We start from the raw sequence: 22,099 nt of genomic DNA, 5'->3' as shown, positions 1-22,099 counted from the left end.
GCCTAATTGTCATGCATACCTGAAAGTATGTGCAGCCTACTTCTATGGGAAAAAAACTGACATTTAAATACATTGTAAAATGTATATTATGTACATGTATGTGTCTGATGAAAATGCATCACATGTACAGAAACTGGTCAAAGCAAAGATCGGTTGGGTTGTGAAAGGATAATTGAGATTGATCATTTTCTGCCTGCCCTTCACAATTGCTACCTTAACTTTGCCTTCTAAACGGAAGCATCACACAGGGCCGACTGACTTAAAGGGAAATGGAAACTGACTCATCTTTTCATCAGTTTTTCGTTCCATCTTAACGGCATGTTTCCCTCCCTCATCATGCCACTTCAATCTCTCTCTCTCTCTCTCTCTCTCTCTCTCTCTCTCTCTCTCTCTCTCTCTCATCACTCACTCTGGGAGGTAGTTTCGATGTCAGATGTCTGCTTCCATGTCATGCCCTTTAACAGAACCCTCACCTTAATACACACATGTGCACGGACACACACACGCACACGCCCAAACCTGTAGGTCTACGTCAGCCAAGCTCAAAGCATCATAGCAGGTGAAAAACACACAGTTCACAGGTCAAATATGATTAATATCTTATAGATGCCTGTGGGTTTTTACTTCGCACACTGTGTGCCCTGTACAATCCTGATTTCATGAGGACGGGAAATCAGTAAAACCTAGACCAGTAAAACCTAGAGTAATACAGTATTTTATGTCTTCAGAATTGTATGTCTTCAGAATAGTGTAATGTAAACATTATAAAATGTGTTACCATGCATTCTATTTTTAATGTAGAATGGACATCATTTGTGAGTGCACCATGACACATTGTTTCCAATAGTCTTGAGCTTTGGTAAGCTCTCTTTCTCTTGTGCGTTTAGACATATGAGCCAAAGTGCATTCAACAGTGGTGTTCAGGAAGTTAAATTGAAAAGTGTTTGATCCATTTCATATCAACTGGGCCTGTGAGTCTTCAGCGTTTTAAAGCTGCCTAACCGCCTCCAAAAGCTGCTCTCCTCCTATGGAGTGTTGTGTGCAGCCGCTGCCCACTCCACAGCAAGAGCAGGGCAGTGTGATTCAAACTCATGCTGACAAAACTGCAATCTTGGCACTGGGGTTTTATAGCAGAGTTGAAACCACTGACCTTGTATCTAGGACAAGTTCCAACATGAAAACCCCATAAAGGGCCAGGCATAGAACTAACTTGCAGCGCGTTGCACACTGAGATATTTTTAAGTGTTCATTTAACTTTCACCATTTATCAACTACCATGAGCAGTATAATGTACTGGATGTTCCCACTTGGACTCGTGTCTCTTTCTTTTTCACACAGTGTGTAAGGATACTCTGTCCTGCACCTTCAGTAGCGGCCCGTGGCAAATTACTGTTTTTCAGACTCCCACTACAAACTAAACACAAACAATGGATTTTTGTTTTGCTCTTTCATTTCTGAAGCCTTTGTAAAGCAAACAGACAACTCATGCATGCAGCCTTTGATATACAAAAAGATGTGTCACTGTCAAAAATGTCTGGTGTCTGAATGAGTGAAGAAAGCAAGAGAAACCAAGTCAATACATTGATTCTTCTTCTTCCAATTGCTTTACAACTTCAGACTGAGGTGTGAACCATGGATATATGGAGTGGTCTCACGGAAGAAGAAAAAACTGCTACTGCAACAGGTGAGACATGACATGTGCAGGGAATTTACCACACTTTAATCGCTGGCTAATGACTGAGAGGATCACCTTTCTGCCTCGCCTCTCGTTCGCAAATGAATCTTTTGTCAGATTGATGGATGGCTTCATTATTGATTAGAGACCAGTTCCCTTGCTCTCCATTGTCTTCCCTAGCACTGTGAAGAAAAGGAATAGCCATGCATCACCATGTAAACTTCCTGATGAGCCAGCAGCTCCACTCTAAAAGGATACATGCATTCTTCAGTACTATTACATTACATTTCACTAAGCTGATGCTTTCATTTTATTCAAAGTGACTTGCAGTTATTATTTGTCAGGGTATTGGTTACAGTCCCTGGAGCAATGTGGGGTTAGGTGCCTTGCTCAAGGTCACTTCAGCCATGGACATGTAGGGAGAGGTCAGGGGGGATTCGAACCTGCAACCCTCAGATTGAAAGACCAACTCTCTAACCACTAGGCCACAGCTGCCCCGGCAAATGAAATCATGAGAAACATTATGTGTCAATGCGTCAAACCTACGTATAAGTGAATCTGAGGAAGGCCCTAAGGTTGAAAAATCATCCTGCTAGTATGACAAAATCCTCAGCTGTGTGGGAACCTTTTTGTCCCATAGAGACTGACGTTTCTTGTTCAACATCTGGGATATGTGCACCAAGTGAAACCTTATCTATTGACCTGGCCCACACGGTACTATACATACATTTAGATTAGACTCTGCTATTCTTTCACCACAAAGTCTCCTCACAACTCTATCAATTATTGACACACACACAGCACTAAAAGACAAGATACTCATAGGGGTTGACCTCTCTGACCACAGCTGTAAAGCAAGTCTGGTTAATGTATAATTCAGCTCTACGGTAAATGCACCTGTTCATCCGCCTCAGAAGAACTTAGCTGAATGTCTGAACACGGTCTAGATGGGGGGGAGGGGCTCATCCCACCCCACCCCCCCACACACATACCTTGCACCTCCCCCATCTCCGAGGGGTAACTGGAAGGCCGCTCAGCGGATGGTGTGGCACTCCGGTCTTTATGCCCCTTGGACCTGTGAGAAAAAATGTCATTTCAACCTTCATTTCTGCCAAGGGACATGTCATGCTGAAAAATAACATAGCATTGGTATTTCCAAAGATTATATTTTTGTTGTTATGCAGGTTTTGGGATTCAGAAAGGACTGCATAAAAACAATCAATCAATCAAACCCTGTAACAAGAACATATTTCAACCTGGTACACCTTGTACAGCCAAAACAAAATGTCTACAATTATTCTTCCCTGCATGTTATTTTAGACGAATCCTGTTTTTGTGGGTAATAGCTTCTGCTTAAATTAATTAGCATGCTGGGACGACTCTGAGACAGTGCTGCGCTTATTAGACCTGCAGAGGAGAGAGCTCTGAAATGTGTGTTTATGCATGTGTGTGTGTGTGTGGGCCTGCATGCCTGTGTGCGTGTGTGTGTGCGTGTGCGTGTGTGTGTGTGTGTGCGTGCGTGCATGTGTGTGTTGAAAAGATTGCTGTGATTATGGCGCATCAAAGGAGTAAAACCTTGGCAATCAGCCCTGCTTCATCAGATGCATTTCTTCACGTTTCTGCATAATCTCAAGGGCAATACATATTTTTAATTCCCAGCTGCAAAACGAATCAAATTCTTTCCTTTTGAATGTGCTCTCAAATGCTGTATTTGGAAATGTATGTCAAGCCACTTACAGCAATAGAGACAGTCTCCTTTGAACACATAGCCTACTGTATATTTCAACTCAGCAAGCTGAACAAACATCCACATTCTTACCACATGCTGTTTATGATGTGGTGCAATGTCTCATTCTTGTGAATAAATGCTCATGTTGTGAATGAGAGAAAAAGAGGGGGGTGGGGTATGGGCAGAAGACTTCAACAGCGAAGGGACTTACAGTACACCTGTCCTCCACTGGTGGGCAGCACCGAGCCAACTCTGTGGGTCAAGACGACAATAATGAAATGCGGTGCTATGACTCATCCCCATAATAGCTTCTAAGAGCCATATACACAGCGGGCAGCAGGGGCCACACGGAGGGGAAAAAAACACACAATGACAAGTAATAGCTGCCGTGTTTGTCATTTCAAATCTCCCGGAGGCAACATGGAAGCACAGAGGGATTGCAAAGTCTGCTGCCGTGCCGCCTGCTGCCTGCTGCGAGAGATCGATTCCCTCTGTCCTGTGGACTGTTGTCACCCCAAGACCCAGATTTAATGTTGATCTGTTGTGTTGGAGACTTGGAAGGGAGAGGAGGCCAGTGTAGGGTGAACTAAGGTAATTTGGGACATCAGCCAAAGTGGGACAAATAAGGTTTTGGGTTGTTTTCTTTCTAAATATTAGCAGCCAATCACAAAATGGGATGTAATATTGTTACTGCAACTGTCATGTATAAGGAACAATAATTTTATTTGGTGTTAAGTATCATAAAAGAAATGAGCAAAGGTTTGAAGTGACAGTGGATTCAACACTTGTCAGTTTAGCTAGCTGACATGTCGATTATGCTATCAGATCATAAGGATATTATGGCTGAATTAGTGATTATATGGTACAAAATATGATTGAAATATATGTTGTTTTACTAAAGGTTAAACTCAATATCAAAACATTTACACATTTGTCTTTACTTTATTAAGGAGACATACTTTTAGTAAGTATAGTGGAGTGAGCTAATTTGGGACAATATTTTAAGCTAAAATGGGACAGTTTTCTCATAGCAACAGAATGGGCTTCTGTTAGCTGTTAGCATAACATATTAGCACGCCATAGGCCTATATTGTAATATGCATCCCACATGCTAATGGCCATGGCCACAGTCACACATGCCATACTCCTTCAATATTCTCTTGAAATGGAAATGTTTCAGGGATGTTATATCATTTTTTAAATAGTTAAGATCCTAGTCTACTGTTAACAAGAGAAAAACGATATTATTCTTCAGTTTGTGCAAAAATAATGATAATCAAACAGACTGTCCCATTTTACATTAAAGGGTGTCCCAAATTGCCATAGCATTTTCTCACAACGAAGTTGGTGTCTCACTGTCTTTAAATGTTAATATATTATAAAATATCATACTTCAAAAACTAATTCCTACATGGAAATGTACCCAAGACCCATATGAAGACATACAATTACTAAATGTTGGTGTATTTTAAACTTAAAGTGGGTTTTTTTTGCGATCTACCAAAAGTGTCCCAATTTACCATAGTTCACCCTATATGTACTCCATGTTGTTCTTTTTTTCCCCCAACCTCGATGTTTGCTACTCTACCTTTCCTCCTTTCCATTTCCTTCCTTAAATTGAGCGATGTGACTGACAGAGAGACACACTGGCGGAAGTGATGGCTCTATCATTGAAATAATTATACACATGAGGAAAGCGATGATGACGGCGATGATGATGATGATGATGATGATGTCAATTACTCACTCACTCTCTGTTCATTCAGTGTGAAAGTGTGTTCTCTGAGGCACAGGACAAGTGCTGGTATGCCCTTTGCAGCCATCAGAATATGACCCACTTGTGGCTCTTTCTCATTCCCTGTACTGGCTGTGCATCGAAGGGTGCATCAAAGGCCCTGACTTTTGAAAATCCTGCTCTGCTGTTGCAGTATTGTTCCTATGTACTAACATAACTTCCTTGTCAAATCTTAGCAAATTTGATCAGTGTTGAAGGGTGGCACAATACTTCACAAAATCAGTGGAAGGTGTGTTTTCAGACTATTTTGATCAAATCTAGTAAGGAGGTTCATTTGGAATGCTCCAGGTGCCTTCCCATTTTCCCATACTTGAAACACCTCTTGCAGCTTTCCTTCAGCAAGGTTTTTTATTTTATTTTAATTAGACATTTTTTTGGTCTTTTAGACTTTATTATTGACAGGACAGTATGAGAGAGTGACAGGAAAGAGAGAGAGACGGGGAAGGATCAGCGAAGGACCTGGGCTGGAATCAAACCTGGGTCGACCGCATTATAGACCCATTATTATGCCCTACGATTAAGCCAAGGTAGGGCCAACTTTAGCAAGGTTTTAGACCTCAAGTAGTCCTTAAGCCATGTACCCATCATTTAGCCATGTTTTGGGTGCTTGATATCCTGGGGAAGTGTAGAGGCAACTCAACAATTCTTCCAAATGAATTTAATTTCTCATTTTGATAAAACTTGCCCCCCAATACACACATACATGCACATACGCACACGCACACGCACACGCACACGCACACGCACACGCACACACCTTAAAGCAGGAATGAGAACTTCCATGATATGGAGGGTCACATTTTTCCATTGTCACTATTTGAGGGCCACATGACCACGGAGCTGACAGCAGCTCGCAGAGTACGAGATGCAGTTGGATGGTCTAACTGCCTTTTTTTGGAGTGAATAGGAGTGTTCTCTATCGGCCAACAGTATAATTACAACTAGAGATGCACCGGATCCAAGATCCGGTTCCGGATCCGGCAGGATAATAGGGTTTTTCTCAGGATCCGGATCCGGTTCCAGGATCCAGGATCCGGTAGCCGAGGCTTTTCGGTCAAAATAGTTTGAGCCAACGTGATAAAAAGGGCCCACGTGTGTGAGTAGGCTATGTGTTTCAACCCTTTCGTAGGATCCGGTATCCGGTTCCGGATCCGGCAGGATCTTAAGCAGTGGATCCGGTATCCAGCAGGATCCTAAAAATCAGGATCCGGTGCATCTCTAATTACAACAAATCGATTATGGGCCGCACTGAGTCAGGAGGCGGGCCACATGTGGCCCCCGGGCCTCCAGTTTTCCATCCCTGCTTTAAAGGCAACAAAACGGGAGGTGCAGTAGCTAGGCAGACATCTTTTGCCCTGTCAGAGCAGCCTGACCTCAAACTCAACAGGTAGCCTACTGTAGGATCCCAATGTTCTTGAACGCATCCTGCCAACCTAGATTCAAAGATGTGCCTGCAGAACCTACATCATCAGTTTTGTTACTGTCTTTATTTACACTACTACATGTACATGTGCATAGTTTGAGGGTGGCTGAAAGTCAAGGCAATGGGTAAATATAAATGTTAAAGATGTAAACTCACAGATATTTTAAATGTTTTGATTAAAATACATGCTAGTATGAAATTAATATGTATCGTAGTACATCAAAACTCCCCAGTGCAACAGTACAGTGCCTTAGCCATTTGAACCATAGCCAAGGCCCTTCTGTGACAATTACAATGATTACCCTAAGCTATGACTAAGTATCCCACCAACCTTGTGCCTTGTGTGTATTGTAATTCCCTCCTCAACTGCCCAATACGGCAGCACCACCCAGACAACTTAACCATCAACGCGACTCCCCTAGTGTATAGCAATTAGCCCATCCCGCAGTGCTCAGGCCGGGCATCACATTGCCACTTCCTCCCAGTTTAAAAGTAGTCCCCCAATTAGGGCCAATCAGAGAGAGAGAGAGATGCATAGAGGGGGCGGGAATTGGACGGAAAAGTGACAAACACATTGATGAGTGTACGGATGATGATGAAGATGATGATGATGATGATGACGACTGCGAGGATGCAGCGTTAATCACCACAGCAGCAGCATCACTACAGGAAGGGTATGAGCAACAGGAACAAGTGGCATTGGGCACAGATTATGCTGTGTAGACTGTTGCATTCAAGAACATTAAATTAACAGGGTTTTTTTTACCCAGCTAGGATTTTGTGGAGTAAAAATGCGAGGCAAAATCCGAGTTATTAGCAACTAATCTTATCAAGTGACATAGATGGTGTTTTGGTCTAAATTCAGTGTACAAAACACGTGCACAGGGATACAGTCTATAATTTATCAGAAGGAACTAGGTTTCCTGTTGTTGAACATCCGAGAGTGGGTTTCCTGTCGGTCACAGTGAGATGACATGGTGGCTTCAAGCACTTTGACAAGAGTTGGCCATGTTAGTAATGGCTGCACTTCCTGAAAGCATGTATTAGTAATTACTGACAGTAATTGGCCTTAATTGCAGCTTGAACATTTTAAATGGCACAGCTGCCCAAGTGTGTCTCACCTGAGATGCAAATACACTTCCTTTTTCTTTTGACGTTGCTTTTACTTTGCAAGGAAGGGACATTTTTGTTAAAGAATAAAAGAGTACAAGCATAATGTATGAGTATATTTATTCATAATTTAAGAATGCATTCTTAATGAATGACATTAAAACATTAATGCATACCCATACATGGAAAGAGAACAGAGTTGCAAAGAAGACACTGGTGATAAAAATGTAGTAATAGATAGATAATAGTAGAAAAATAGTAGAAAATAGTAGATAATAGTAGAAAAAGATGTAATACTAGTAATCATTAAGCTTAAAACTTGCCCGCTCTCTCTCTCGTTCTCTCTCTCGTTCTCTCTCGTTCTCTCTCTCTCTCTCTCTGTGTGTGTGTGTGTGTGCGCGTGTGTGTGTGTTTATTTTTGACTTATCATGACTAACCTTTTCTCCTTAATCAAAGGTTTGTTCCTGACATTTCAGGTTGACATTCATCCACAGTTTCATCACACACACACACACACACACACACACACACACACACACACACACACACACACACACACACACACACACACACACACACACACACACATTTGTGGCTTGTGACATGAGCCAAATACTGTTCCTCCATACTAGCATAATGGACGCCCTGGCACATCGCAATAAGCTCAAAAAAATCAATCACACTGTATGTGTGTGACAACAATTTCCAGCACAAACTACAGATGGGCTGTCAACAGTGACCAGCTGAAAATGCTCCATCTCCCTGAACATTGCTGCTGGGAAGCCATGAAAGTATGTAGCTACATTGATAATGGGTACCGTTCTACAGTACATCCAAAAACATCAGTAGGAATTGAATAGAACACAAAATTATCGAATATATCAAATGTCAAATAGCTTTCCATTTGTCACTGTAACATGTACAACGAAATTGAGCATTCCTCGTTGAAGCAATAAATAAGTGTCACTGTTACATACGATGAAACACTGTACTTACATAGAGCAAGATGTCTAATAATGAATGAATGAATGAATGAATGAATACATGTAGGAATGAATAAAAGTAGGAATATCATCCTACTGTTTCAGATATTACACGTCATGGTCAGAAGACTACTTTGATAGGTGTACAGTATGACATTGGTCCCCCAATGAAGCCAGAATTGGTAGGCAGAGAGAAGGGCCAAATGCACCAGGATGTCCATCAGGATAGAAACTACTAAAGGCTGAAAGAAGCTTTTTTGTCCTCTTGTTCTGTGGTTCCCCACCTGTTTCTTAACCCAGTAAGACATGGCCCCGGTTATAAATTTGCTGTTACCAGAATGGCAATGACCAAGTTGTAATGTATTACTAAAGGCCCTGCTGTCATAGTCGTGTAGTACTAGGTAGTTGCGTTTTTTCAGTCACCATTATTACAGTGTTACTGTAACTACTAGTGGACCGGTGTGCGTGGGACCCATATTTTTACCATTGAAACATTTTCAGCTTGCTGCACGAAAGCCATTCATGTCACAAATGCTCAGCTCCTCATGATAAATGGATAAATTATTTGTTTATCTATGCGGACCTTGAATGTTGTAGTTTTGTCACACATGAATTAAATGCTATCCTTAACTTAACATATGAATTATATTGAAATGATTAAACCCCTGAACATAGAAAGAGGGCTCTGGGGCCCCTTGTGGGTGCTAAGCGGCCCGCTTGGGGGGTGGTTCCCAACCCCCGGGTTGAGAACCACTGCTCTAGGCAATGGCCATCCAATACAAAGGGATGTGGTTTACTTCCCATAGATATGAGCACTGAGAGAGGATGTCCGGCAGCAGTGGCAGAGGGGCAAAAAATTCCATTCTTACTTATTTAAACGGCACAAATGCATACAGCTGTGAAGCTGTGATGAAAGAAATGACAGAGTGGGAGATGGCCACAACTCAATCGACTGCTTTGGACTTTGATCAGTGCGGGTATTCTATGAAGGCTGTATAGTTGAGCTTTACTGATGCTGTACCATAGGGCAGTTTCACAGGAACATACTGAGTGTGTGGCTTCTGGAAAGTTCAGTGAGGAAAACATGTCCTTACCTAGATTAGTCTATGTCTGTATGGGAAAGCAAGAAATGTAATTCCAAATTCTTTGTATGACCAGTGCATGTAAAGAAATTGACAATAAAACCTACTTGACTTGACTTGACTTGATGTGCGTATGATTTTGCTCAACCTGAGGAAGCTACGTACATGTTAAATATTCAAACTGTGTGGTACACCAAGTGCCACATGTCTGCAGACATAAAGCCTAGTAGGCCTATATACCCACAAATCACAGACTGTTCTTCAGCACTCTCTGCCACACGTCTTTAAAAGAAGCGCTCACTTGTGGTGCTGTGGCGCACTAAGCTAACACCTTGGACCAGAGCCATGCATTTCAGAGTTGTGACAACCGGGGTACAGGAAGTCGGTTGGTGACATGATTCACAGAGATTCAAATAATTCTGTACAGCGGCTTTCTTTTTGCTAGAGACTAACACAGAACCACTACATAACAAGCAATGATGACGTAAAATGAATTCAAATGAATTACATTTATCTTTACTGCACTTTCTGCGTTCGATGCTCACTTTCTGGAACTATTTTGGAACTATGTGTAACAGGGCGCATCTGCTTGGTGACGCTCCTGTTTGATTGACAGCCGTAGGCGGGCTGAAATCGATTAATATCTGGCGAGGTATAGCTCTTCCTGCTGGCGCTTCCGCTCACTACCAGGCCGCGTCGTGGGCACTAGCCGCGTACCTTTTTGTCTGAGGTCGGATCAGATCGAATGAACGTCAAAGTTCGCCCTGCTTTTTGCAGTGTAATCCAGCCCATGGTGAGTTGTGGTCCCAATGACATAACAGACCTATGCATTCCCTATAGTTGCATTGATTTGTAATTGGAAACATTGTCTTAAAACAGTTCCTGGAGGCGAGAGTAACCGTGGCGTTGTGGCTCCCTGAGACTGATCGTGAGCTATGGGCCTCGAGTGCGCTCTGAGGTGGGTAGCCGGTAACATATCCACATTCCATCTTTCGTAATGTCACTACTGTCACGGGTTCTGACTGAGGCTTTCTCTGTTTTTAGCTATTACATTGGCGGTCTCTACAATTATTGATCAACTATCAACTTTAGAATGGATTCAGAACAACAAAATACACATTGAGCAACAATTGGAGGGGAGAAGTCTGAAATGGTTTGGGTCAGTGAAAATCCAACAGAACAAGCAAGGCGGATTTGTTATAATTACACTTTTGATTTTTAATTTTTTAAGCAGCAGAGTATTGAAAATTGCTACGTACCTTTCACATTTTACAAAATTAGCCATGACACAGTCAAATTGAGATATGATCGTCACCGCGAGCTGTGCACCGTATCTTGTGCTATTCATAGCATGCAAAATAGCCTGAACAATGGCAATGCAATGCCTCGCTCACCCCTTTGCACATTTTGTAAATATAAGACGTGATTTCATGTACCGCATGCACGCACGCACGCACACCAACACAGGCAGTGAAGAGGGGGAGAGTGAAGAGGGAGAGAGAGAGAGAGAGAGAGAGAGAGAGAGAGAGAGAGAGAGAGAGAGAGAGAGAGAGATTATTGTGCATGCATTCTGCCTGTTGTCCAGCGGAATGTCAGCTTATCATCGCTGATGTCATATTGATTGATTCTATTCCGCCAGATGCCCACTTCCCCGCCTCCAATGCTTTTGTACAAACACACACACACACAAGACCAGCCGGCCCAGTCTAGATGCGGTGTTTAACTGCACGTATATGACCCATAGGCTCTGCTTATCGGCTCATTAGATCAGATTGGATGTGGCTGTGTGTGTGTGTGTGTGTGTGTGTATGTGTATGTGTATGTGTATGTGTGTGAGTCTGTCCGCCTGCCTTGGAGACTGGTGGGTCGTGGGTGGGTGTGTGTATGGGTGGGTGTATGTTGATGATGGGGCGTGTAAGCGTCCATCTGATCATTGATTGTGTGTCTTCTCCTTGTGTGTGTGTGTGTGTGTGTGTGTGTGTGTGTGTGTGTGTGTGTGTGTGTGTGTGTGTGTGTGTGTGTGTGTGTGTGTGTGTGTGTGTGTGTGTGACTACAGTGGTGGTGGGTATAAATTGGCAGTGGTAATTAAATGCAGACCTCTCCCCTATCTCCTCCTCCAGGCCCGCGCTAGTGACGCACGAGTCGGCTGGCTGCAGAGAGTGTGAGTCATACAGCCCTCGGGGATCCGCACACCTCCCTCCTCCCTCCCGCGCTCTCTCTCCTCCCTCGCTCTCTCTCCTCCCTCGCTCTCAAGCTCTCCCTCCCTCCTTCATTCTCTCTCCCTCTGTTTCTCTCCTTCCCTTTATTATCCCAGCCCATGTCTCTCCTTTCTTCATCTTCCCGGGAGCGACTCCCATTCCTGAACATCCTTGTTTTGTTTTTTTGGTGTGTGTGCATGTTCTTTCCAAGTCGTGTTATCCAGCCTTTCGTCCTTTCTTTTTTTTCCCCTGCCTTTGATATCCCTTCTAGAGTACTGTCTCTTCCCTGTGTCTTTTTGTTTATTTCTGCACATGTCTGCTTGCTTCCTGGCTCCTCTAAAAACAACCCCCCCCATCTCCACCACCACCGCAAATTAGTTCAGTCCAGGCAAGCGGGAATCCCTTACGCGGAGGCATGTGGGCTATTAGAGCCACTAACCACTACATTACGGCCACTACACCCCCCCGTCGCTGCTGCCAGGACGGCAAGCTGCAAAATTGAATTTACCGCTCTAGAGCGAAAAAAAAAAGTTCATTTGCCAGAACTATCATGCACCTCTATCTTTAAGGTATGTCAACATTTCGCCTCATATTGAGCAGTGGAACACTGCACCAACCAATGAAAAGACTTCACTACCATTATACATAGGGGTCATTCTACGATTCGGCTGCGCTTTTAAGTCCATGGATTTTATTTCCAATTCCACTAACTATTAACTGCATCCAATGATGTTTTGGACATTAGCACACATTTATCTTTCATATAATACAGAAAGTGTAGACATTGCATTATTTCCCTCAGCAAGAATGAATATTTAATACTGGTTTTGGACGTTTTCATGCAATCCTGTTTTCCAAATGTCAGATTCAGTCTTCATATTAGCATGTAAAGAAACATGTTTTGCCCAAGACGATTGCAAATGTTGATTCACAGTAATCATCACAATACTGTATAACAAAACTGTGCTTTCCATTATACATGAAATTTGCCATTTTGTGTGTGTCCACGAAAACTGTGTTAACCCTGTCACGGTCTGAAACCCCCTCCATAAATCAGTAATGGTTTGGTCTTAGGCCATACGAATAACATCACGTGATGTCATTATCTCTTTGGCAGGATATGGGAAGACTTTTTGGTAAGTTTTGAGCTCCATCCTTCCATAATTTAATCCATTCTTTTTCATGTTCTCATAGCGGGAAAATTGCCTGTCAAGTGTGTTATCAACATATTCATAAGAATCTGAATTAGAAATCACATGTAGAAAAACACAGATAAAGCATAAAAATACATTAATGATGATTAAGGTGCTGTGGTGGAACTTCTGAGGTCCTCAGTTAGCACAACACCATAAAAATAGCTGAAATGTCAAGCCGCGTTACCGTCAATGGTGTTACGCATCAGCTATGACAGTTGAGGAGGAGTATGTTTTTGCCAATTTATCTCCATATTGACAGACAAACAAACAAAATAATTTGTGTTGTAGGGAGATGGGTTTTTGTGGTATTGATCCCTTATGTGTTGGAAAAATCCTATGAACAGACACAAGGGATTATCTCTGGAGAGGGAAGTCTTGTGTAAGGTGGGTGACAAAATTCACATCAGACGTTACAGGGATTTATAATGAAAAATGTGTGTCTGTATCACAGTAAATCATAAAATCCTACTTATGAAGCTCAACAATCACATTTTCTATATCAGTTGCACAGATTAATGACAACATTATTGTTAAGGGACATAAGCACTTTCAAACGTATGTTGTTTGAACTCTTTAATATTTTTATATATGTTTGAAATGACATAATATTTGTCCATAACACTGTTGACAAAATAATCAAGCAAATGTTCGCTTTCATTAGAGTATTCATCAAATGATTTAAGATTAAGCTTGGCAATTTGTTTTGAAAATTAAACATATACACTATGTAAACACCTAGGTCATTTATTTGAAAAAAATACTGATAGTTGACATTTTGCCTTTGCCAAAAGCCCACTGGAAACGTAGAATGAGCCATAGTCTTTAATTAAGTAAATTAAGTAAATATCTGGGTCATTCTCATGACAAAAAATTACAATAGTATTAACAATAACGATATTAAGAGTTAAAACTGGATTCAGATCCTTTTAAAACCTGCACTACTGTGCCTTTGTGCAGTCGCTGTGGCTTGGGTTGGTTTAAAGCGTAATTAACACAGATAATGCACCGTGGAAATACACAGCAAGCCAGAGCCTACATGCATGCCAGCAAACCTCTTCATGCCTGCACACTAATGCTGCACTCCTACACACATGCGCGCACACATACATACACACACACACACACGTACACATACACACGCATGCACACACAAACACACACACACATACGCACGCACGCACACACATAAACACGCACACACACAAACACACACACTCGCACGCACACACACACACACCAACAGCAGCAGCAGCAGCAGGGAAAATGAAAATAAATGGTAATGAGTCACAGTTATCACAATCATTGGAATGCGTGTGATTATCTAAAATTTCCATAATGGCCCTGTCCCTCTGTGTGAGTGATGGAATGCATTTGATATATATATATATGAGAGAGAGAGAGAGAGAGAGAGAGAGAGAGAGAGAGAGAGAGAGAGAGATAGAGAGAGAGAGAGAGAGAGAGAGCAAGAGAGCCTCCAAAGAATGCATCTGATATTTTAACATTTTCATAATGTTAGAATATTGCATAAATGCTTTGTGTATGAATCAAAGAATGCATGCAACATTCTACCGTTTTCATAATGGACCAACCCTACTGTGTGTGGGTGTGTCTGTGTGTATTATGTGCCAGCCTGTCTGTGTCTGTGTTTGTGTCCATGAGCATATGTGCAGACATGGCTGGATTGGCCATGTGGCAGGCATGTAGGGCATTTGCCCGGTGGACAGTGGATGATTTTGGCCTGGCCCTCCCCTCAACAGTGTCTAATCTGTTCTTGTGTCGCTATAGCAAGCCTCTCCGAGGTAGTCAGATTTCAATAAAGCATGTTGGCTGTTGTGGTCAAAATGGGTCATATAAGACAATTAAATTGTTGTCACAGCCTTCATTGTCTCTCTCAATGCCTGGTGGTGGACCAGTCTTGGCTGAAATGCCCAGCCTGGTTTTCAGTTCCGGACCAGCCCTGTGTGTGTGCAGAGGATAGGAGCTGACAATGACAAACGTGGTGAACCTTGCCTCGGCTGCTCTGATACCCATTTCACCGCCCCCTCTATGCCTCCTGCTCGCTCGCTCCCCTCTTTTTCTCTACCCCTCTCTTTCTCTCTCTCCGTCTCTCTACCTCTCCTCAAATCCTGCCACTTCCTTCCCCTTTCGCCCACGCGAGTGCAGTGGGGGGTGACGCTGCGTGGGCGAAGGGGAGTCGAGGCGAGGCGAGGCGAGGCGAGGCCAGCAGTTCCACTGTACCAAACAAAGCAGTAAATCACGAGCGTCAATAACATCAGCATCTGAATGTGGAGAAAGCCCTAGCTCTAGCGCTGCCACACTAGACGTGGCCACACAAGCACAGAGCACAGGCTATGCTGCCCTGCAAAGTAAAAAGGCAACAGCTGCATTTAGCTCCCAACTGAGTAAAGTGACTTTAAAATCATTCTGTTTTCCAGCCTAAGTAGTTTTCGGTATAATTTGTTACTCTACATTACCACAACCTTTGCAGATCTATCATTCTACTTGACTTGATATTTTGACATATAATACGTCATTTAAATCATAATAGCTCATTTTCAGCAACAAGGCAATTACTGCCTTGTTTGTTTTGTAGGGCAGTATGGTGGTTGTTGATGCTTTGCCTAACTTGCAAATCCCATAGCTAATAGACACAGTATATCCAAAAAATGTACATGGATACACATTTTTATAGTATGTGCCATATAATGCAATGTTTAGATGTATCTTTTCCCTATGGATTAATTCCTACAAATAAAAAGACTTTTAACATTAATTGTTCATGCACATTTATGTATGGATTGCTAGGGCATTGACAGTTTTGTGGTATTGCTATACTGTACATGTGGGAGTCAAATTGTGGGCAAAACAAATTGAAGCGTTTTTTCCCTAGATAATTTGGTCAGGCCATGCATACATAATGTTATATACAGTATATGCTTTACATTAGCAGAGCCATATTGCAACATAAGTCAGTGGTAGGTCCTCCTAAGGATAGCAATTCAATTGTGTGTGTGTGTGTGTGTGTGTGTGTGTGTGTGTGTGTGTGTGTGTGTGTGTGTGTGTGTGTGTGTGTGTGTGTGTGAAAATGCTGGTGTGCTCCAAAGTGTGTGCGCGTGCACATGCAAGGAAGATTTACGCACAGTCTATATTTCTCTCTTTTCTGAATTACACTTCACTTTTCATTCATCACTTCCACTACACCGCTTCGCCCCAGCCCCTGTTCCCCCTCTCCGGTCCCTGTGCTATCGTCACAGTCTGCAGAGCCCTCTTCCTCTGCTCACAGTTCATGCTGCAGTGTTAATTCAACACTTAGAGAGTATCACCAACACCACAAGTGTAAAAGTCAACTCTGTGCCTGTTGACTCAACACTGGAGAATCTACTGAGTGGGTAGACCATGCAGACCACGCTCCATTGCCGCCCCCCGCCCTCCTGCTTCCACCCACCCTGCTGTCTCCCAACAGCATTAACGCGCCTCCTGCCTCATACCATGCAGAACCAGAGCGCATGGCTATTGTAAAAATATGCTTATCATAAAATGGGGATGAGTCACTTTGAGAAATGTCACGAAGCGGGAATGGAATAATGTATAGAGAGATGAAAAATGAGTGAAATTCACATTTGCATACAGTACGTATGTGTTCAAAAACATGGTGCCATCAAAAAGTGACTCCCAGTTGAATGTCTGCGTACTCTGAACCCTTGAGGGTAATTGGAGTACCAAAAATTGTTAAGTTGTTAAATGACTATATAATAATAACTGATTAAACAAGTCGGGATAGTGACAAACCTGAAAGTTTTCCGAATGAATGTACATTTTGAATACTAGTACAAACAGACATGAATGTCTACTTATGTTGGTGCAATAGTAGGCCTATTTACCTGGAAAATTCACCTGTTGAGTTGCAATGTATACATTTGGCTATATTTCTCTCACACACACCAGTGTTCTTATAGATTATAAAAAGGCAAGCTTCCAGCAGTGAGCAGGGTTAAACCCTTAGTTGCACAGATTCCACATGAGTTTAAATGAGGCTGGTTGACGTTTAATGGCATAATGCAAAAAAAAATAAAAAATCCAATTCCTGAAAAAAATGATGCAAAAAATTGGAAAAAAATAGAAAAAAACGAAGTACTTAGTGGTCCGTGGAATTTCGCCTTATTTTTGCCATTTTTGGGAAAATGTGTAATGCATCAACACATTTCATAGGCATGTCACACCGCAGGAAAATGAAGTCACACCACAGGAAATTCACTGCATTATGGCCATTTGAATCCTTTTGTATACATGACTGACATCTGAGCTCATGCTAACTTGATAATGATATTGTGTTTAATCTTAATATGTGTTTTCATTTATATAAAAAAACTTTTTTTTCCTTCTATAAGAGCAGTCACACCACAGGACACCATAAAATGAACCTAAGCATTGCGTGACAGAAACATTGCAATATGAAGACACATTAAGAGGTTAATAGTCACCTTAAACTTCCACAGCATTCTCCAATAACTGAGGTGACTGGTTAGGAGCCAGTCTTTAAGACCCTTGTAGTTGGCCTTGCAGCTGCCCATTCACAAACATTGACATACATGTCACTCCACAGGACGCAATTTGTGTTACGAAATTGAACTTGTAGTTAATATTCATGTCTTGAGTTTTTTTCACATTCACATATCTTAATATAAAGTTAGTATTTATGCAATCATGCCAAATGCTTCATACATTATACAAAATGCTGTTGGTTAATTTTTATATAGCCTATATTATATTCCAGGTTTCATTAATGTTACAGTCACACCGCAGGATATTTGACATATAAACCTTTACATAAATCAAAAATGTTTCTTCTCATCTAAGACTAATATGAAACATATTGTACCACATCTTCTTTCATTGACATTTGTTTTAAGAGGAAAAATAACAGTTTTGTAGGTTTTTAACCAATGTTACGAAAAAACAAGGCGTCACGTCTCCCACCCATGAACATCTTGTAATTCCACTAGAAGTTATACAGTTGTTGAAAGACTAGGCCTACATCCTGTTTGACTGGAAGTATGTATATTTGTAGTGGTTAAACTGCATAGCATCTTACTGCATAGCATCTCAGAGACCACACTGCAATGAACCACGGACCACTGTTTGAAAACCCCAAGCCTACAGGGTACCAAACATGTACTCTGACCACTAGAACAAAGACCCAGACTTGCTGGCGTAACTGTCAGAGCGCACATGACCTAGGCTACTGTGTTGCTACCCCATAGATGGCCTCCCCAGCACAAAGAATTCCGTTGATTTCCCAATCTCCACATTGACCATTATCATCACAGCATACATAAACTTAAAAAGGCAGTTACAGAGCCCTCTAAGAAAAGGTCTTTTGATACAATTACTTTCTAATCTGACAACATGCTGATAGCTTTCCTCTTCCTGCACAAAATCCTGTGAGTCTGACAGCGTGACATTTTACTTCCTTAAGCAGATTAAATTAAGTTGACTAAGACTATGGCAACTTTCTTCTGGTTTCATCGTACGTAAATGTCGGCCTAATCAAATGTTGTGCTCTTCAAATGTCGTTTTATTATTTACAGGCTATTTATGTCTTATTATTATTTCAAGGGAGGTTATTCACTAAGACGTCACCTTTTTTGCTGGAGAAAGGGGTCCACAGTCCACATAGTGTAACCAAGGTCTGCGCAACTATGGCATACGTTTTTACAAATTTACATGCGTAACATGACAAGGCTACTTGAGATGCTTTGATACACTGGAGAGACTCTGAAAGTGTCTCTATCATATTTAATGCATGTCGGAAGTCACATGACTTTATGAGTTTATCAGTTTTCTTGAAGAACACAGTCCAACATACTACAGAGCTAACAGACAGGAGGAAAAAGGTCACATGGCCCAGTGGATGTCATCATGCACACAGGTAATTGTGCATACAGCAAAAAGTCAACATGGCGTGAAGTGAACACATAATCTGCTCTGGCCTACTGATGACTTAGCCTCGCGAGCCATCCTACGTACTTCCGCCAAAGGATTGGCTCCACTACTGTAGTCTGGCCGTGCTTCTCTGTGGAGTGCCTGGAGCAGTAGAATTTTGATCGCAACGCCCCCCCAGAAAACAGCCAATAATCGAATACGCCCCCCACGTGGGGGCGAAAGGGGGAGGACGCTCGTGACAATGACGTACACATCTGCGCCAGAGCCATTGGTCTGCGCTATGTTGTTGTTGAGTAACTGCCAGCGATTGGGTGAGAGGGATCATTTCAAACCATAACTGAGTGCAAACTTCCTGCTCCCTACAATCGCTTCAGAGCAAACAAATGCCAGACCATAAATATGAAATGAAATGGTAGTATTATGGGATGGTCAGGACCAGGCTACTGATGACTATGACTCATCCCTGAAAATGAAACACTTTGAATTGACCTCTCGCACTTCTCCCCCATCTGTGCCGGAGAGGATCACTAAACCAGTTCAAATCAGGTTACACTACTTTCTCTTTTTTTAAACAACACCCTTTTTCGAAATAGATTTTCTGTTTTTATTGGTTTTACTCACTGTCAATGCAACCACCTAAATTGCTATTTGTATCCCTCCATAACTCTTTTGTAAACTGTTTCCTGACATCCGCCTGCCTGGACGCTCTTTTGCGAACAAGGAGACATTCATAGTTGTAATAATGAGGCAATCTTGTCATTTTAGGCAGGTCTGTTCTATTATAAGAGATGACAAAGGACAGTAGCATCTGCATGAGCTGTCTGGAGAGAGCTCCATGAATACAATATTGCATTTTCTGATACATTATTTTCTAGGCTAAAGGATAACATATGAACTAGGCTACACTATAAAACATTGCAAAGTACCATAAGGCTTATTGATAATAGGTTAGGCTACCTATAAATATTGAAAATAGGTTAAGTCTAGATACTAGAGATAAGGACAGCAATAGGCCTACAGTAATACAGGAGTGTTTAAGGCCTAATCCTACAGTTTTCATTATGGACATTATATTCTCATTTCTCTGATGGGGCCATAGCATGGCGTGTTTCCAACGAACAGAAAGCTATCTGGAGTGCTTTCACTGCGCTTCACTAAATCACTGCTTCTCACCTCGCGCAGTTGTGCAGAGCGCGTGGGTGGGATGACTTCTGCTTCGGCTCCAAACAAGGGCAACCCTCCCACGGCTTGCTGTCTACCTCGATTATAAATTGACTAATTTAAAACCGCGCCCTCGCATGACGCGAATGAGAGTCGGTTGTTGTCGGTTGCGGCGAGGGAGAGGAAGACGGAGAGTCACGACAGACAGGGCTAAATATCGACTCATTAAACGCGGGTCAAATGCAGGGACTCAAACGATCAGTTTCACCTCAGCCCTGGCGAGAGGAACACCCATGCTGTTCTGTCGAGTGTGTGCGTGCGCGTGTGGTAGCAGTTTTATGGTCTTCGTAAACAATTATGCTCCATATGCTCTGGCACAAGATAGTCCTTTTATTTATCATGACAAATATTATACTGATGATGAGGCCCAACAATAGAGCTGTCCCTTGAAGTTGCCTGCGGCGAATTCCTGACTGAAAAATGCCACACGCGAAACAGGCACAGCAACCAATATATTGGAACTGTAATTCCTCAAGGTTAGGCCTATTATTATTTGCAAATTGCCAACAAACGCGTGCAACACAAATTCGGGTTTCGGAAGGGGATGTCGAGTGGCTGTTTTTGGTGAGGTAGCCTGTTTTCCCCCCTCCAATAGGCCTACTCGTGCCGTGGCATTCTCGTTTTTATGAATGAAACACACTGGCGGCCAGACTGCATGTGGCTGGCTGGCCAATCACAAACAAGGAATTTTTCCTTTCCTTTTTTTCGGAAGACGCGTTACTGGGGTCCTCTGAGCCCGTTCACAGCAAATGGAGATCTATGCCTTTCACACACAATGACTAGGCATGTATAATTTAAAAACGTCTCCAAATGTAGCCTGCTCGCTATTTCTGATCATTGTAGCCTGTAGGCATTTGTCTCCTTGATATAACCTCTTCACGAGGTTGGACGTTGATCGATGTGTCTTTCCCCTGCAGCTGACAGAGCTGCCATGCATCCGCAGTGGAGTGCAGTCTGACACAGCGGCCGCCTGTCAGCCGACTTAAGACACAGGGCTTTCCATCAAAAGCAGACACTGGCGGAAATACAGTAGCTACATTGGCCGTGACTCACTCACTGTACCAGTGTTCAAACAGAACAAAAGTATAGAGGGGTTTCTCTATCAGAGGCTGAGCGATCAGTTGAAACAGCGTTGCTTGCGTTTGAATTTTGCCTTTGAAGTGAATTGAGATGACAAGGTTTATTCATTCCAATGTGTGCATGTGCACCTCTCTCTCTCCTTTTTCTTTCTCTGTGTGTGTGTGTGTGTGTGTGTGTGTGTGTGTGTGTGTGTGTGTGTGTGTGTGTGTGTGTGTGTGTGTGTGTGTGTGTGTTGGTGGTGGTGATAGTATTATCTTGTTTACTCAACCCTGTGCTGAAGTTTTAAAAAGAAAAACCCACTGGCATTTGCACCTGTGTCTTGCCTATATTCCATGTGCACTTTGTGTCTGAAAGCATTGTATACTATGTCCTCGACTTTGATAAAAGCGTCTGCCAGATGTAATGTAATGTAACATTACAGTTATTATTATATTATAGTTGCCTATAGCTCTGTGAAGGAACAGCTGGAGCACACTGCAGCACAATCTTTTCCTTTATTTGTTCATGACATTTTGTGTTCACACCAAATAAAAGATGAAAGATGAAGTCGCAGTGTGCTCCAGCTCTGTCTTCATGCAGACACTGTCCCATGAGATGCACATGTTAGCTACTGGATGGATGATACTGTATAACCGAGGCCAACTAAGAGTGTGGCGTGGAACGT

At 42.4% G+C, this 22,099-nt stretch overlaps 1 protein-coding gene across 1 annotated transcript in view; it reads right to left on the bottom strand.

Moving 5' to 3' along the window:
* Positions 1–1,490: 1,490 nt before the first annotated feature.
* ap1s1 (adaptor related protein complex 1 subunit sigma 1) overlaps positions 1,491–22,099 on the bottom strand; it is a 69,405-nt gene continuing 48,796 nt past the window's right edge. The window contains exons 6-7 of the transcript XR_010032497.1: positions 2,668–2,750; positions 1,491–1,857 (exon numbers count right to left, since the gene is read on the bottom strand). The gene's annotated coding sequence lies outside the window, so the exon portion shown is untranslated. The remainder of the gene's footprint in view (positions 1,858–2,667; positions 2,751–22,099) is intronic.

This window comes from Engraulis encrasicolus, chromosome 21 (assembly GCF_034702125.1).
Source record: "Engraulis encrasicolus isolate BLACKSEA-1 chromosome 21, IST_EnEncr_1.0, whole genome shotgun sequence".
Taxonomy (NCBI): Eukaryota; Metazoa; Chordata; class Actinopteri; order Clupeiformes; family Engraulidae; genus Engraulis; species Engraulis encrasicolus.
Note: the sequence above shows the minus strand (reverse complement) of the source record. Positions and strands in the feature narration are given on the sequence as shown.